The sequence below is a fragment of the Helobdella robusta genome, assembly GCF_000326865.2.
Source record: "Helobdella robusta unplaced genomic scaffold HELROscaffold_10, whole genome shotgun sequence".
NCBI lineage: Eukaryota > Metazoa > Annelida > Clitellata > Rhynchobdellida > Glossiphoniidae > Helobdella > Helobdella robusta.
Window position 1 is genome coordinate 3618636 of NW_008703571.1, and position 20320 is coordinate 3638955.

The following is a 20320-nucleotide window of genomic DNA, read 5'->3' on the forward strand; positions in this document are numbered from 1 at the left end:
TTTTAAAAAGTATTTGTAAAAATTTCCGTCACTTACAATTGAAAATAAATTAAAAAAAAATTTTTTTTTAAATAAATTTTTATTTGCGCGTCGTAATACTATTATTTATTATCTTTGGCAAGAGTTCATTTTCCCCCTTCTTTCAGTTGTGAGCGGCGAATTTTTATTGTTTTGTTTGATATAATTTAATTAAATAAAATAAAATTTGTTATTTTATCAATCTAATTTGAGAAAATGAGTTCCGAGTCATTAAAGTTAGGAGCTGGATTTGTGAGCAGCAGCAGTTTATTTGGCATGCTGCAAAAATCGGAAGAAAGTAATAAAAATTAAATTGAAATATTTAATAATGATTAGTGATAATAAAATTTTGTTTATTGTTGTATGTTGCAAGTGATAATAATACTTTAAAAAATTAAAATGAAGTTTTTAATAATGATTAATATGGTAATTAAATTTTGTTTATTAATAGTTACCTGAAGAAACAACTAAAAACTGTGTTCAGACGGATTGCGCAGCATCAATTAACGATGTTAAAGAAATAATTGATCCAAGATGCACAGATGACCGTGCTAATATGTCCACCTTGAAACAATATTTTTCCAATGAAGCATGGACAAAATTAGAAAATAAGATGTAGTCAATTGGACAAAATTTGTATGTTTGTGTTGTTTGTAGACATCACTCTGGAAGAGACAACCAAACTCGTACTTCGGGGGTGCAGTGTGATGGCTGTGTAAACTGGTACCACTCACTGTTCATGTGTTGAAATGAAAAGGCTACCAAAAGGGACATAGTTTTGTTGACAGTGTTGATATAACAATCTTGGGTCTTTTGGTAACTGTTTCGTCTTAACACATGAACAATGTACCCGCGTGCATTACTGTGTAAATATGTGTGTTTGTCTGTGTGTGTTACTCTACGACACTTGATGCAATAAATTTTTTATTTTAAAAATTGTCATTCTATAACAAAAATGCTTTATATTGTCTTGATAACCGTCAAATTTTGCGCTTTGACTGCGTCCTGTATCGTCAAAATAGCGTCAACTTTGGCCATCTCAACGTCGATTTCGTCGTGCGAATCTCACGCTTTTCATCGTCAAAACGTCGTATTCGCCCACTCGTGATTCGCACGCCTTATAGCATCTCAACGTCGAATTCGTCATGAGGGTTAGTTAGGGTTTTTTAATTATCATCTTAACGTCGAATTCGATGTGCAGATGTCTCACGATTTATAATTTTAAGTGTCGTATTCACCTGCGAATCGCACGCCTTATAGCATCTCAACGTCGAATTTGCCGTGCGGCCTCACGCCTTACAGCATTAACACGTTCAATTCACCGTGCGGATTTTTCACGCCTTATAGCATCTCAACGGCGTGTTCGCCGTTCGAACCCGCACGCCTTATAGCATCTCTGCGGCCTTATAGCACTGATAGCGGCCTTATTAATATATTAAATAAATTATATAATAATTTAATTTAAAATCAAATTTTTTAACTATTTCAACTGTAATTGACATTATTAATATATTAAAAAAATAATACTTTAAGCTAACATCAAATTCATTATGCTAGTAATTTAAAACGAACAATTGTTGATTTAAAAGAATAGTTATGTAATGTTTAATACTTTAATGATTTTTAATTAACATTACTATTTATAAAATAACCCTGAAGGTGCTAGATCCTGAGCATGTATAATTGTATATTATTATATTTATGTGTAAATTGTTATATTTCTTGCTTGTTGATTATAAAACGTCTATCTTGTAATAATTAGTAATTATTCGTGATGAGTCAAGTTAGATCAGTCCTACCTTTTGTATTTCTAGATTTCGGTTTTGTTTATTTGTTATATAACTGCAAAATGTTTGATTTACATAATTATAAGTTTATCTTTCAACTACCTTAAAAAGTGAAATATATATACATATATTTATATATAAAAGATAAAAACTAAGGTTATACAATTTGCTTCTGATGTAGTCTATTAGAACCACTGTACAAATTCAATAAAACAATTGATTTGATAAATTTAAATAGTATAATTTTTGTTGCATTTTATTGTTTAATTTACTTTTATTAAGACTGCATGTTGATAGAAAACTCTTTAGTTAAGTTAAAAAGTCTTAATGTTGTATATGATGTTATTATTTTTTTTATTAATTCATAATAGTGTTATGCATTCTGTACATCATTGAAATAATTTTCCTTGTTAAATAAATTTTCGTTGATACATTGTAGGAGTATGTTGCTTTCAATTACAAGTTTTTTCTTAAAACAATAATTATTTATTTTCAATAATCTTTCTGATTCTTGGCAACATATATTCACATCCTTCGGCAACTGCAAGAGAAGTACCTCGCAAAGCATCAACAACTATCACACATTTTTGCAGACCTTGAAAAAGCATTTGATCGAGTTCCCTGTGAAGCAATCAGGTGGAGTCTACGTCGACAACTCATTCCAGAATATCTTGTTCGACTTGTGATGGAAATGTATACGAATACTAAGACTCTTGTCAGCACAACGGTTGGAAGAAACACAGATGCATTTGACATCGGCGTTGGAGTTCACCAAGGCTCGATTCTCAGTCCACTGTTATTTATAACTGTGATGGAAGAAATCACAAAACCGATACGCACTGGTGACATTTGGAATCTAGTATATGCTGATGATATTAGAAGCACTGTACAAATTCAATAAAACAATTGATTTAATAAATTTAAATTGTATAATTTTTGTTGCATTGTATTATTTAATTTACTTTTATTAAAACTGCATGTTGATAGAAAACTCTTTAGTTAAGTTAAAACGTCTTAATGTTGTATATAATGTTATTATTTTTTTTATTAATTCATAATAGTGGTTTGCATTCTGTACATAATTGAAATGATTTTCCATGTAAAATAAATCTTCGTTGACACATTGTGGGAGTATGTTGCTTCCAATTACAAGTTTTTTCTTAAAACAATAATTATTTATTTTTAGTAATCTTTCTAATTCTTGACAGATCTGGAATAAATGGCATCTCCTTGCCTCTATATTGATGCGGCGTGACATCCCACTACCACTACGATCAAGACTTTATAAATCTGTGATACGTCCGGTGTTGTTATATGGTGCAGAAATATGGCCAATGACAACCAAACTGGAACAACAACTTCAACGAACCGACATGAAAATGCTCCGATGAATGCAACGAATTTGTCTGAAAGACCACATCAAATCTACCAAAATCCTGCGTCGTGCTCGTTTAGATGATATAAAGGACAAATGTTGGCAACACCGACTGAGGTAGTTTGGTCATGTCAAACGAAGTGGAAACAGTGCCATAACTTCTCTTGCAGATGTTGAAGTACCTGGCACACGTCCCAAAGGCCGTCCAAAGAAGTCGTGGTCGCAAACAATCGAGCAAGACATGAAAGCTCTAAATTTAAATGAACTGAATACAACTGATCGTCTAATTTGGCGCAAAAAATTGATGACAAAGAAAACGTCCTACCTCGGGGGAACTGGGTCTCTGGACGCTAAACAAGATTGATTTTAGATTGATTGATTCTGAATCAAATAACTCACAGTATCGATGGAAAAGTAATGCATGACTCTGTGGAAACTTTAACGCTGACGATCTCAATAAACAACAATAAATGTGTTAAAATCATCTTGGCGAAGTGACATTCATTGTTAAAAATTTAGTACCATACTGATCATTCGTTCATGTTGCTCAATAATGATGGGAGAACTAGAGGGCATCATATAAAGTTGTCAACAGGTTTATCTCACAAGGATGTTAGAAAATATTTTTTTTGTAACAGAGTAGTCGCGGACTGGAATAGACTCCCGCAATCTATTGTTGACTCTCCAAATACAAGTGTTTTTAAATCTCGTTTGGATTTGTTTTGGGGTGATGCTAAATTTCAATATAGGTGATACTTTTAAACTGACGGTTCAATTGGATGTGTGTGTTGATAAGTAGGAATGGTTTGAGATTTTTAATCTATTAGTATGATTGAATAAGAATTTTTCATGGATGGATGGGAGTGGATTAATGAGAGAATTACTTATGCAACATTTATAATACTCATTATTATGAGGTTAATGTAATAATTATCATATGGTAAAAATATGAGCATAAATATAGGTAAAAATATGTATTTGTTTTATTTTTTATCAGTAATGACTGGGAATATGTATGATTGACTTGGATTGATTATTTCATTACCCATTTATGGTTGAATGCATGTGCATATTTCATTTATAAATTTTTTGGTTAATTATATTTTATATTGACTTCATAACTTTCTTATTATTATTATTATTGTTTTTCATATGATTGTTTGGTTTCTTTTTTTTTTTTATTGATTGGTAAATAGTTAATGAAATTTCTAGGTTCTAATATAATTATCTGATATAATAATTAATGATTCATGAGTAGGTGGGTATATGAGTTGGTATATGGGTAGGGGAGGTTAAGGAAATTAGATGGATGCATGAATGTTTGTTTATTTTTTCTATTGCATGGGAAATGTGTAGTTAATATTATGCTATTCAGGTGTAGGATGGGATTAATGGGGTTAGATGGATAAAGTATTTTATTATATCTTGGTTTATAAGTTTGCATTTGTGGTGACACTCAAGAGACACTGTTAGTGTTAATTTATTGTTTTTGGAAATTATTTTCAATCTGCCATGGTATAATGCATTATCTTCGTGGTTATACTTGTGAAGCAATTGTACGAATGTATCGTGGTATGCATGTATAATACTATGTATTTTTTTTTCCTGTAAATTCGGTAATGGGCAATAGCCCGTGCTTTGTTCAAATAAATAAATAAATACAAGGTTATAAAAATACCAACAAAATATTCCAGCATTGAGATAGTTAGCATTGATGTTTCCATGTCAGCAACAAATTGCAGGTTCATCTGCTACTACCGCAGTGGAGGTTTTCATAAATCAGCTGATGATTATGCAACACAAAGTGTTCAATGCATTAGAGAGCTGTGTACAGGTAAAGCTAACTGTTTGCTGGGTGACTTCAATCTTCTACTCATTGATTAGACAAATTACTCTTCGCCAGATTATTTAATTTATAATTTGTTTATTCAACTTTTCAATGAGTTGGGTTTATATCAATTAGTTGATCAACTTACCAGAGGTTGTAATATTTTTGACTTGGTGCTTTCAGATGATTGCGGTTTTCTTGCTGAGCTGGAGGTTATCGCTTCATTTGCATCAAGTAAACATAACCGTATCACTTTTCAAATCAACAACTTCACCCACAGATTGCAAGATGTTAATCTTAACAACAAAAGTTGCTTCCTCGATTTCTACAGGGCTAACTACAATTCATTAAATGATTATTTGTCAACAATTGATTTGGATCATCACTTTCATTAATGTTTCAACACCAACATGTGCTGGAAAATTTTTGAACAGATAATTAATCAAACCATATTAATTTTTGTGCCCAAAATTTGTCAGAAGGGTCCAGCAACCAAACGTAGAATACCAAAACCCCTACAATTGTCATATAAAGTCAAACTCTACTTCTGGAAAAAATGGAAACAAAGCTCTAATTCAAACGACAAAACTTTTTATCTAATGAGGTTTCGAAGATGTTGCAATTTGGCTAATCTTTATCGAAGGTTTAGTGAAGCCAATTTGTTATCGTCAGGTAATGTTCGAAGTTTTTATCGGTACATCAATAACAAACTATTCTCCAAACCACAAATTTCGAGTTTGCAAATTGGCGACAGCAATGTGACATGTGATCCCGTGATGATGGCAAATACATTTATTGATTATTTTGCCACTGTTTTTACTGCTGATGATAATAGTACTTGTTCACTACCCAGCCGTACTAACAAATCATTAGATGATATTAATTTCACTCTAAATATAGTTTATCAAGCACTTTGCAAGCTAAAAAAACAACTTCTTAGGGTCCCGATGGAATACCTAAAACATTTTACTCAAAACGTGTGCTTCTAGTTTAGCTGTTCTACTATGCCACGTCTTTAACTCATCTTTTAAAGATAATTCAATACCATCTAAATGGAAAACTTCAATCATCATTCCAGCACATAAATAAAGTTCAACCAAATAGCCCAGCAATTAGACCAATATCTCTTACCTGTTCATCAAGCCGTGTCATGAAAAAAATTGTTAATAAAAATTTATTGTATTTGTTAGACAACAACTTAATCACTAATTTTCAACACGGTTTTTTCCGGATAGATCAACTTTTACCAACCTTATTAGATTTCTTAAAGATTCATTGCTTATTCGTAAGCAAAAGGAAGACTGTGATACAATCTGCCTCAATTTTCAGAAAGCATTTGACTGTTTCTCATGTCAAGCTTGTAAATTAAAAACTTATGGCATAACTGGAAATTTACTGGGCTGGTTATCTGAATTCCTGCTTGAGTGTTTAAAAAGAGTTCAGATTCAAAATAAACTTTCCTGTTCAGTACTAGTGACAAGTGGTTTTCCTCAAGGTAGCGTTCTCGGACCCACCCTGTTCCTCATTTTTATTGATGTCTGTATTTCCCTGCATCCTGTTTCCATGCTGCTTTCGCGGATGATGTAAAATTGTACTCCCGTTCTTCTAACTCAGTTCACTTGCAACAGGTCATCAACAATATTGTCGCTTAGAGTAAACAATGGCAACTTCCACTCTCTTCTAATAAATGCTCTCAATGTTCATTACTTCCTTCATCTGGTAATACATTTGTTAATCAATATGCGGTTGATCACCACATCTTAAATCCTGTTGACCACTTCAAAGATCTTGGTGTAATAATCAGCAATCGTGCCATTTTCGGTCGGCACATCAATAATATCACTCATGGAGCGTCTACACGTGCATACCTGATCACCAAATGTTTTACTTCAAGAGATAGAGACATTCTCACCAAAGTTTTCTGCTCATACGTTTTACTATTATTGGAATAATGCTTGTCCGTCTGGAATTCTCACTACAAATACAATGATAGAAAGTGTGCAAAAGAGGTTCACAAAATTCATTACTTCAGTTCGTCATCTTCCGAATACAACTCGTCTGTGCTTAGAGTCAAACGTTACAAACGTTAGAACATCGCAGACTAATTTCGGACCTATGTTTTGTGTACAAAATATTAAACAAGTTATCAGCATTGATTTGAATGATCTATTTTTCCCTTGTCCTACCAATCAACTCGGGGACATCCTAACAGACTACGTGAATCTAACTCCGACAGCAACACATCCAGATACTTTTTATAGTAGCAGAATTGTTGGAATATGAAACTCATTGTCTGAGGAGATTGTTTCGTCACCAACATATTTAATTTTCAAAAACATAATAACTTTAATAGACCTCAACTAATTCTTAACTTTTGTGTGAATATTGAGTTTTCTTTTTCTCTTTCCTATGTCTGCGCTTAGGGGATTTGGGTTTTACTCAGGAGATGCATGGGCTAACATTTTGACTCTAACTTATCATTATACTACTTGAATTGTTATTTCTATATGACTGTTAAAGTGTGTGGAATGGTTTTTTAGCTCGTGTTTGTGTGCATGGATTGCACAATGCTGTTGAAGGAAAGGTTTGATTGATTGATTGTTGATTGATTTTTCGATCGATCGTCATGCTGACAATGCAACATTATCATTTTCTTTTATGCTTTTTAATTTCTTGATTACGATATGACACTTAATTAGTATTGATCTCCTTTTCATTTTCTGCTATTTTGTTTAATTGTAATTGTCTGTTCTTTTTTTCTGACCGGGCAAGTAGCCTATGTGGTTCTCTGGTCAGTTGCGTAATAAATAAATAAATCATCTAACCACGTCTTTGAGATCACAACAACAATAAAACGAAAAAGAAAGAAATCCAAAAAAAACTTCAAGTCATTTTGTGAAAAATACTTTTTGCATTGATATGTACAATATTAAGAGCAAGCTTTGCAAAACTAATTATTGAATTGGAAATGTATTAATATTTACAATCGCAGGTTAAATCATTGTTTAATACAATTATTTAAAGTTGAAATACTAGACATTAACAACGGACAAAGTTTTAGGCGCTTGTTTCGTGTAAAATAACTACTCACGAACATTGGCGTGTAAAGGCCATATTTCAGCATTAAAAATTTTATCTTTTTCAATTTCAGGAATACAGGTTTTTAAAAAACTATACTCCTCGTCGTTATCATTGGCTTTTTCAGCATTGTTTTTTTGAAGTCGTTTAGCTAGCAGGAAATATATTGTGGAATTTGACATCAAAGTTACGTTAATGTTCAGCAACTGTGTACTTTGAACATGGAGTAATGTTTCCAAAGTATATTACAGATTTATTTTCAGCGCCTTTTAGTTTGAGCGACCCTGTGGTGTCGCAAAGCTTCCGACCGTTTTTTTTTATTGATAGCGAAGTTGGCTTCACAATCCATTTTTAACGCTACTGATGTTAGTATCATCTTGTTTACGTTTATTAAATTTATTAGGAACCATCATCCCACGAAAGCTGTTACTGCTATCAAAAGCAACATTATCTGTCGGAAAATTCAATTTTGCTGTATCCAAGCATGACGTTTTTGAGTCTTGTTTAACATCAGTTTCTCTGGCGTTGAAAAAGACATCCCATACCTGGTCACTGACGGATTGTTATTTGGTAACGCTACTTTGAGATTGCATGAACTTTAAGAACAGCTGATTATTTTTTTCAATATTGTCTAATCTTTTATTTCATCTATTTAAACATTCAAATACTGTTTTAGTATTATCCTTGGCCAGGCGTATGAGGACTATCGATGTTGAATATAACAAATGTTGGCAACTCTTTAGATAATTTATTATCTATCGATTTATCAAATATGTCAACAATATCACAAACTTTTTCATATTTAGTATTTCCTTGGTTCAACTGTTTGATTTTATCTTTTTTCAACGTTTCATACTCAGAAACTAAGATTTTTATACCGACCGGAATCTCGTCATACCTAAAGAATGATGCAGTTTCATTTTTGAAATTGTCATCTGATAAAATTTCTAAATTCATACTTAACCATAAAATCTCAGAAATACAAACTCTTTTAGAGGCCATTACAGCATATTTCAATATTGAAAAGGTAAACTCGATTTAGAACTTAAGTTGTTATAAGCGTATGTGCTGAAAATGATAAGAGTATTTTTTCAACAGAATGATTCAACAGAAAACTTATTATATTACAACCTCAAATATTAACTAAAAAACTAATTTAATTAATTAACTCTAATTATATCAAAACAAATAAAACTATATTAATAATCTCCTAATTTTTTCCTATGAGTTGAATCCAAAATTATAGCAACAAAATACCAAAAATAAACGAAAAATTTAAGAAAAACGTGAAAAATTTGTAATGCGACTAATCTCTAGAAAATACCAACCGAACAAAAAGAAAGAAAAAATACTTGAAAGATGGACTGAATACATTAATGATCTTTTTGATGATATCGATGGTGAAAAGCCTCCTAATAAAAAAGAAGTAGAAGAACCAAAGATACTTAGATCTGAACTTCGGGCTGTTCTTTCCAAAATGAAATCAAATGTAGCGCTAGATCCAGATGAGATAGTTGTTGAAAAAATTTGGTGAATTTGGTATTGAAAAAATTACAGAAATTTTGAATGAGATCTATAACAGCGGCGAAATTCCTAATGCAACAGAATGTGAACAACATTGAACAATCGGCTTGATGAGTCATCTTACAAAACTTCTTTTAAGAATTCTGGTGATGAGAGCAGGAAGAAAAATCAGATCTAAAATTTCAAATGTCCAATGTGGTTTTGTCGAGGATTGTGGCCCAAGAAACGCTATCTTTAGGCTATGAATGATCAATGAACGAGCGATTGAAATGAAGAAAGACTTGTTTATATGTTTTGTCAATTACTCCAAAGCTTTTGATAGCGTGAAACACGTGGAGCTTATGGAAATATTGAAAAATTTGGACAGTGATGGAAAAGACACGAAGAGCTATTAAAAACATCTATTGGGAACAAAGAACAAATATCGATGAAAGTTGGTAACAAGATGACTAGTTTTGTCAAAATAAAGAAAGGTGTTAGGCAGGCAGAAAGAATGAAGATCTACTTTGAATATCTATTTGAGGCATGAATATTAACAATGTAAGATATGCTGGTAATACAGCTCTTATAGCAGATTCAATGGAAAAACTGCTAACAATTGTTTCCAAACTGGTTTTTGAAAGTGAAAGGAAAAGCTTGCAAATTAATATCAACAAAACAGAGTGCATGGTTATCAGTAAAAATAAAACCGCCACGATCTGCTCTATTATCATTAATGGTAAACAAGTGAAACAAGTCAACAGCTTCAATTATCTCGGAAATCTGATTACCTCGGGTTATAAATGTGATATTGATATTAAAAGAAGGGTAGCTAACTAGATATGACAAAAAATGCCTATTCTAAATTGAAAAACATCGTCACCAACAGTAAAATCAGAATATCAACAAAATTAAAACTGTTAGGGTGTTACATTTTTCCTCTGCTAACTTACGGTTCTGACTCCTCGACAATTTTTAAAATTCAAAAAGATTAAGGCTGCTGAGATATGGTTTTTGAAAAGAATTATGAAAATTAGTTAGACCTTTATACGTCGAATGAGGATGTATTAAAACAGTCCAGTTGTGAAAAAAGAAAATTACTACGGATAATTCGACGGGGGCAGTCAGTTAAAGTTTATTGATCACATCATGAGAAAGAAGAACTTCGTTATTTATTTTCCGTTTTCATTTTATACTATTGCTTTGCATTTTGTAACAGTTTCTGCGTCTGTCAGATTTTGATTGTTAATATATATATATATATATATATATATATATATATATATTTCTAAAATTCAACACTACTTTCAACATTGTTCAACTTTTTCATATTTCTTTTTAATTTATTAATTTCCGAAAAATTAGACATTTTATTGATTTTTTTTAAAATTTGTATTAAATAAATTTGCAAATACCTACATACAAGATGGAGCAATTAAACAACATTATCAACAACAGCATAACATCACTTTAACACGACAAATGTTAAATAACACACAAATAGTTTATTGCAATAACAACATCGCAAACCTGAAAATAGCTGAATCAATTTTCATACAAAACAAAAATCCCTCCATGAACATTCAAGTACAGTCTAACAACATTCTACCTTCAAATAGACTACTAAATAAAAACAACAATCATTATAATTATAACAACAACAATTACGACAACAGCAATAATTATAACAATGTTATCTCCAACAATATTGATGATGTAAACAACAATCATACCAATAGTGACATTTTTTAATAAAAATTTAAAAAAAAACAATAAAATGTCTAATTTTTCGGAAATTAATAAATTAAAAAGAAATATGAAAAAGTTGAACAATGTTGAAAGTAGTGTTGAATTTTTGAAATATATATATATATATATATATATATATATATATATGTCAGAGAAATTAGACATTTTATTGTTATTTAAAAATTTTTATTAAATAAATTTGCAAATAGCTATTTCGAGTTATAGATAACTCATCTTCAGTGCATTATAAATAAGGTATGTAAGATATTTGATAAGAAGAAACAAGTAATTATTAATTTATATAAATTATTTAATTAAAACAGAAAACCAATAAAATAAATTTAATAACATTAAACAATATAAAACGCGATTTTTAAAATTTTAACGGCAAGATTGTTTATATTATGGTTGTTAAGGTAAATATCAACGCTCAGCTGAGAAGCGCGAATTAATTTATTTTTAATTAAATACATATTATTAATATTATTTTTACAATATTTAAAAACGTTATTATTATTATTATTGTTAACGTTATTATTATTATTATCATCGCTGTGGTTCTTCTTGCTTCTTGTGATGATGTTCCATTTGCAAGTGATATTTGCGCTGTGGGTTGTAGCGTTGGTATCTACAGTGTTGGCACTGTTGTTGTTGTTATTGTTGATGCTGTTGTTGTTGTTGTTGATGTTGTTGTTGGTGTTGTTGTTAGGGTTATCACTATTGATGATGTTCCAATTGCAACTGATATTTGCGCTGTGGGTTGTGGCATTGGTATCTACAGTGTTGGCACTGTTGTTGTTGTTGTTGTTGTTGTTATTATTGTTGTTGTTGATGTTGTTGTTGATGTTGTTGTTGGTGTTGTTAATGTTGTTGTTAAGGTTGTCACTATTGGTATGTTTGTTGTTTACATCATCAATATTGTTGGTGATAACATTGTTATAATTATTGCTGTTGTCGTAATTGTTGTTGTTATAATTATAATGATTGTTGTTTTTATTTAGTAGTCTATTTGAAGGTAGAATGTTGTTAGACTGTACTTGAATGTTCATGGAGGGATTTTTGTTTTGTATGAAAATTGATTCAGCTATTTTCAGGTTTGCGATGTTGTTATTGCAATAAACTATTTACGTGTTATTTAACATTTGTCGTGTTAAAGTGATGTTATGCTGTTGTTGATAATGTTTAATTGCTCCATCTTGTAGATGCATGGTCAAACGTCTTGACAATGTGGTATTTGTCATTCCAATATATGAAGCATTGTTGCGGTGCGAACATTTACCGACGGAGCATTTATATTCATATATTAGATGACTTTGTTGTAGTTGAGTAGTAGCAGGAAGGCTATTATTTTTCATTATTAGTTGGGATGTTTTTAAATTATGATAGTAAATTCGAAGAACAACTTTATTAATTGGATTTGACGCTACTACGTTTCTACGTATTATTCTTTTTAAAATTCTTTCATCTTCTTTATACGCCATTTAAAAAGTATTTTTGTAATAAAATATTATCTTATTTTTGTCATTCATTTTGTTGTTGATTTGGTTTCTAATGATACGGCTGTTGTTGTTGCTGTTGTTGTTATTGTTGTTATTGTTGTTGTTATTGTTATTACTGTTTGTGATAACATGATGAGGCTTGTTATGCTGTTATTATTAAAGTTATTAGACGTGGTGGAGGGTGTTGCCATTATCTTCCTGTTCATTGTTGTTTGGAACGTTGTTAGTAATTGCATTATTTTGATGTATATTTTGTGCATTTTCATGATATTTTTTGGTTAATCTATTTATGACTTGATCAATTTGTTTCAAAGAGTAATTATTGTTCACGAGAAGTTTTTTTATTCTTAATAATTCTGAGTTGATGAGTGTATAATCAGAGCAATGTTGAAACGCTCTGTTAACTAAAGAAAATATAACACTATTTATGTATACCTCCTTAACAGATTTCAGTATGTCAGAGTTAATGACGTCAACTCCAGCAAGATTTTAGTGCCAAAAGGTGTCCCACAAGGGTCAATTCTCGGGCCTTTGTTGTTTATATTATTCATTAACGACCTGGCTTATGTTAATTCAATATTTAAACTCATCCTATATGCTGATGATGCTAGTTTCTTTTATGCATCAAAGTCCCTAACTCAAGATACTAATCTCATAAACACTAATTTAAAACTTATTACCAACTGGTTTTCTCAAAATAGTTTAAAGGTAAACTATCAAAAATGTTTTTACATGTGTTTTGGTCCGAAGATTCTCACAAATACATTTGGACCCCTGAATTTACACCTTAATAATCATTTGATTGAAAGGAAAACCAGTGCCAAATTATTGGGTCTCGTTGTCTCTGATAAGTCGTGGGCTGAACATATTGATTCGCTGGCGTCTCGAATTAGCAAAACACTGGGATTGTATTACAAAATTAGGCATAAGCTTAATATTCCTACGTTTTTACAATTGTACTACGCTTTTATTTTCCCTCATCTTTCGTATTGTAATATTACTTGAGTCACTCTCCAAAAACTCATATTTTAAAATTATTTAAGTTACAAAAAAAATTTATCAAACTTATATATTATCTTAAACAAACTGACCATGTTGATGATTACTTTTTCTCTTTAAACGTGCTAACCATATTTCAATTATTTATTCTTAATGCATCCTTTTTCATGTATAAATTTATGAATAACCGATTACCTTCTAACTTTTCTAATTTTTTAATACAAAAACCTTCGGATTGTTTTAACTTCACCCGGCATTTTATTACTTACATTATTCCCTTTAACAGATTAAAAATTCTAAATGATAGCATTTTTATTTTGGCGCCTAAAATTTGGTTTAAACTTCTGCCACAATCTATCACTTTTCTCTCCAAACCGGATTGTTTCAAACATCATTGTAAAACTTTTTTTTTATCCTGTACACATGATATCACTATTTAGGTATGCTATGTTATTATACATATATGTGGGTTATATATATGTTGTTATAGGATTAGGAATGTATAAATGTGTGTGTATGTGCGCGTATGTGTGCATGTGTATTAATGTGTTTATATGTAAACATGTATAGGCTCGTTTTTGTATGTGGACACGATCATCATAATATCATTGAACTGTATTCTTTGTCTACTGTATATATACTTTGTCAATAACGAACTTTTATTGGTTTATTCGCTGGACTACGTGTCAATGTTTTTATGCTGTTTCAATCCATTATATTGTCAATATTTTTTGTAGCCTGTACGCAAGTTTAATTTTAAACTTCATCTAATCTCAATAGTGTTCTTCATAATTTATCTCTATGTCTTTCTTCAATTATCGCTTGGTCTGACTCTATGTGTCTTAAACTTAATCCTTCTAAGTTTGAATTAATTTGTTTTAACAAATCTAAACACTCTATTACTATTCCTCCTATTATCTTACCTGATTCTAAAACTCATGATGTCTCTCATAAGTTTCGTAGTCTAGGTTTTATCTTTGATTCTACTATATCTCTCTTCTCAGATTAATAGTGTTGCTAGAAGCTCTTACTTTCATCTACGTAGAATAAAAAAACTTTTGCCTTTTCTTGATGATCCTACTCTTCTCCTTCTTGTTACTTCGTTAGTCTTATCTAGGATTGATTATTGTAACTCGCTCTACTATGGTCTTCCTGACTCTATACTCTATTCTTTAAGTAAAGCTTTTAACTCTGCTGCTAGTCTAGTTGCTCGTGCCCCTTTCTTTTCTCATTAATCTCCATATCTTGTTCTCTTGCACTGGCTACTTATAAAATATAGAATAATTTTTAAAATTTGCACGTTCATGTATAAATCTCAATCTAAATTATTTCCTAAGTATTTATCAGATATATTAATTGAACCTAAACGCCCCGGTTTACGATCGTCTTCTTCTTGCTTTTTCTTAACTCGTGTTAAACACTCTTTGCCAAATCTGCTTTTGCTTTTTCTGGTCCTTTTCTCTGGAACTCTCTACCTACTTCTCTGGCTACTTCTCCATCACTTGCGAAGTTCAGAGCGGATCTCAAGACCCATCTGTTTTCAAAATTCATTGAGGAGCGCTGTTGAACATCGCGGAAATAGCGCTTTATAAACTAATTGATTGATTGATTGATTGATTTAAATTTCTGTTTGTATTAATGTCTATTTCTTTATTTTAAATGAAATTTTTCTGTTTAACGGTGGTCTATCATAAGATCTTTTCTTTTCTGATCTCCGTATCATTTTCATTTCTTACAATTGTTTGATTTGAATTGATGAATAAATAAAATATTATTATTATTATAATAATATTGTTCTGAGGTCTCGCTTTTACCATTAAGACAAAATCACAAATTGGTGTCTTTTACATAAACTTGCGTTTGAAAACCAATGTCATTTCTGGTTATAAGGACATCCCAAAGTGGTAGCTGTTTATTATTTTCAATTTCATGGGTAAAGGAAAGAACTGAGTTGGATTTAAATTTATCAATTAGGTCCATCAAGTTGTTTTCATTTTCTACTATAATGAACCTATCATCAACATATCTTACATACATTTCGGGTTTGAGATGTGGTTTCTTTTGGAAAACAGTTTCTTCTAAATATCCCATGTAGAAGTTTGCAAACATCACTTCTAGAGGGGAGCCAGAATGTTTGGCGTTAATATGTTTGTAGTTCGTTTTTTCGATTTCGTTCACCATAAAGTTCACAAATGTACCAATTCATGATACAATTGACATAATTATCAACACCGTTTACCACTCAGATATGGTTCCATTGAGCATACCGAAAGCACAACTGAAGTCCCTTCTTCAAATTTGCACTACCGAAGCACCATTCCACAGCCCAGCAGGCAAACTTTACAAGCGAATTGACGGTGTCGCTATGGGATCCCCTTGGTGTCCTATTTACCAGTTTTTACCTAGGACATCTGGAGAATGAGACCTTCAAAAACAATGCCAATTTAAAACCAAATATCTACGCTAGATACGTTGATGATATCTTTGTCTCCTATAACGATTCTGAACAAATAACCCAACTTCTTGGTACCTTAAACAAATCAAAATTAAGATTTATCATTGAAATTGAAAAAGAACAACGTTTATTTTTTTCGATGTGTTGGTCACCCGTGGCGAAGAACGATTCAAAACTGCGGTCTATGTCAAAGAAACAAATACAGGAATTTGTTTGAACGGACAAAGTGAATGTAACGAACAATTTAAAGACAGCACAATAAAATCATTTGTAAACCGGGCATTCGCACACTCTTCCGATATTGAAAATCGCGACGCTGAATTGAAAAGAGTCACTAACCTGCTTGTAAACAGTGGATATAAGACTTATTCTATTGAAAAAATTGTTAAAGGCAAATTACTACACAACAATAACCTTCCTAGTACCAACAATCAAGATAACGACATCATCTTGTATTACAAAAATCACATGTCAACTGCATACAAAGTAGATGAAGCTATTCTTAAACATATCATCAATAAAAATGTCACACCAACCAACTCAAATAGTAAAGTTAAACTCCGAATTTATTACAACAATAAAAAGACGTCTCACCTAATACTGAAAAACAACGGTAGTCCTAAAGCGTAATCACGTAATATATGAATTTAATTGCCCCTTTGACGGCTGTGCACGTCAACATGACTCATATATCGGGATTACTAACTACCTCACTGACTAGAAGGTTTACGATGCATAAACAGTGGTGCTATAAAATCTCATTTGGACTCAACACACTCAATCACTATAAGCCGTGAAATCCTCGACAGCAACACCAAAGTAATATACCAGAACAGCAACTTCACGCATTTTAAAATTGTAGAAGCAATCCTAATTGACATCAATAAACTAAAAATAAATATACAACAAAAATGACAACCTCATTTCCAACCCGGCGCTTAATCAACAATGAAAACAAAGAAGTAATAAAAACTAGCATTGTAAATAGTGACAAAGCAGAATATGATGCTATCGATGAAGAAAAGGAAACCAACGAAGATTAAGAAATAACCAATAAAGAAACCTGACACCTAATTTCCATCTAAGTTCACTTTGACAAAGTCAATATTTCCCTATATAAACTTAACCGCACTGATTATATAGCCTTATTTGCAGCATGAATTCGGAAAATAAGTTTATTTTGAATTTCAATAAATTAAACGTTCATCAAAATCTTTAGAGAGAAAAATCGAAAAAACGAACTACAAACATATTAACGCCAAACATTCGGTAGAATTTATAGAATATTGTAATATATATATATATATATATATATATATAAATAAATAAATAGTTTATATATATATATAACGATTTTTCCACTATAATGCGGTTATGCGTATGCAAGTGATATTTCCATTCACGATATATTTACTCGATACATTCCACACAATGAAATAACACGATATAAGCTCATAGCTTCTTACTATACACACTGTTTTCTACCGGTTTTAAATTTATAAAATTGTTGTTTTTAATTTTAATTAGACATATTTAATATAATTTAATTGCATTATTTTAATATATAATAACTTAATTTTACCTTATTTAACTTCGTCTTAATTATTTAATTATCAATTTCATTTTCACGTTTATTCCTTTATTTAACCTTGCTTTAAAGGTACGTTTCATATGTTTTTTAAATCTTTTAAATTGTTTCACACCATTGTTAAAACCCAATATAATTTCAATATTTACTTTAATATTATTTTAATAATCTTAATTTAATTTCATCTTAAAATATTAAATCCAGCTCCGACGATGGCTAAATAGCCGAAACAGCGCTGTCAGCTGACACTTACAACATTAATTAAATTATGACATTAAATAAATACGAGTATAAAAATTTACGTCGTGTTGAAGTTGTCTTTAAAAAATTACTAAATGCAGAATGGGCATATAAATTTAACGATAAGAAAGCCTCGTTCCAAACTATATATATATATAACTAGCAAATTATAAATTAAAATTTATACTTAACATCCTCTTGTATTAAAAACATCCGTTCTTTCAGATTTTTGGAAAACATTTTCGGTTGTCCATTAAGTTCACTGCAGTTTTGTGCCTTCAAGTTTTGTAACCGGTATTGAGGACGTTGCTTACACAACTTATTAGGTAATTTTGGTTTGTTTTTAAATCTCGTCAGCTTCTCGTTATTTTCGACGATATATCAATATTGTTTAAAACGAAGTGAACATTTAAGTTAACATGGGTCGGAGATCAGTAAACACTACTAAAAGTGGAAAGTATATGAACCCTACTGATCAAGCTAGTTAGTTTTGTCGTTTTTTAATTTAAAATTATTATTTTGTATTTGATCAAGTTAGTTTTGTCGTTTTTTAATTTTAAATTATTATTTTGTATTTTGAGCTTTATGTTGCAAAGGTAAACTTTTAGCACTCCACACTTATGCTGCTTACATAGAATAATGTTGAAGACTTAAAAGTTAAATTTGATTCCATCTTCATTAATATTCATGACCAACCTAAGTGCTTTATTTTTTTCAATTTGCAACTTTAAAACTTACATGCCTAATTATTTTTGTGACGCGGTACCTGGAGTTTCTACACCTCCACAAGTAGTCATCCGCCATTGTTGTGCTTTCTGCAAACCTTTTTTATTATTTTTGAAAAAAATCAGAATCTGACAAACGAGAAAACTGTACAGCATGCAAGGCAATAGTATAAAATGATAACGAAAAATAGTAAACGGAGAAAAAATGTTTAAGCCATAAAACTAGAATAAATATAACGGCCTTCACTCACTTTTAACGGTTGAACAAGGAGCTTATTTCCGGAGTGGAATTGGAGGGCGATTTTTTATCGTTCGAGTCAAAAGTTATGACTGTATATTTACTAATTTCGGAATATTGCTTTTATTTAAAATTTCAAAATGTTTTAAAAGGTGATACTAGATGCTGTTTTAGGATAGATATTGCTGTATGACGGTTAAGTTATGTGATGGCCTGGTTCTAAAACTGTTGGTTGAAGCTCAAAGTCTATTATGATGCGGTGCTTGCATATGCATACGTAGTGTATGTACATTGTGTAGTGTGGATAGTACAGTCTTTGTGGCATGAAGGTTTAAATACAGGATGATATGTAAGCGGTTCTGTGTATGTTAGAGCTGCATTATTAAAAAAAAACATATAACAAATTTTAAAGGATATATTTCCAACCGTAGTAAATATTTGGTTTGTTGAACTATTGAAAAATTACTTAGAATACTGTAAATGTTTGTCTATGGTAAATCATTCATATATTTGAGTTTTGAAATATCATCGTTAATATATCGTCGCTTGCTTGTAGTATTTAAATTAAAATTTAAACTTTAGAAAATAATTGTAAATGTTGTGAAAAGAAAATTAATGTTTTCCTTTTATCTCAAACATAAACTGTGACTATGCTCCAAGAAGGTTTTGCTAGAGAAGCAGCAGCATTTACTGCAGACCTAGTAATTTCTACAGTATGCGGCGGTAATCGCCATCAACTAAAAGTAAATTTTCATGTATATATGCGGAGTAAAAAATTATACCACAGTATTTTTTACCACAGACCTAGAAAAGTTTCATAATATATACAATATTTACCGCCGACGAAGTATAAAAGATATGCTGAAGATGTAGAAATTTTTTGTAATTTATGCCTCTGACTTAGCCTTGTGCAATTTTAATTTATTTTAAATTATTATAGTTTAGTGATAATTTTAAATTTGGAAGTAATCACTGAAAATCACTAAAAAAACATCAAAACTACACAAATTGTGTAAATATTGAAATGATTTGAAATAAAAATAAATAATGAATCAGATCATGTTATAATATTATGAACTTTTTTATTTCAGTATGAATTAGATGCTCCAGCTACCTTTCAAAAAAGCCACAGCAACATTTTAAAATTTTTAAAATTTTCTTACATTTCAGATACTAAAATTCTTCAGTTGCATTCTCAATTATTTTCTTCTTCCACAGATTTTGTCGAATAAAACATG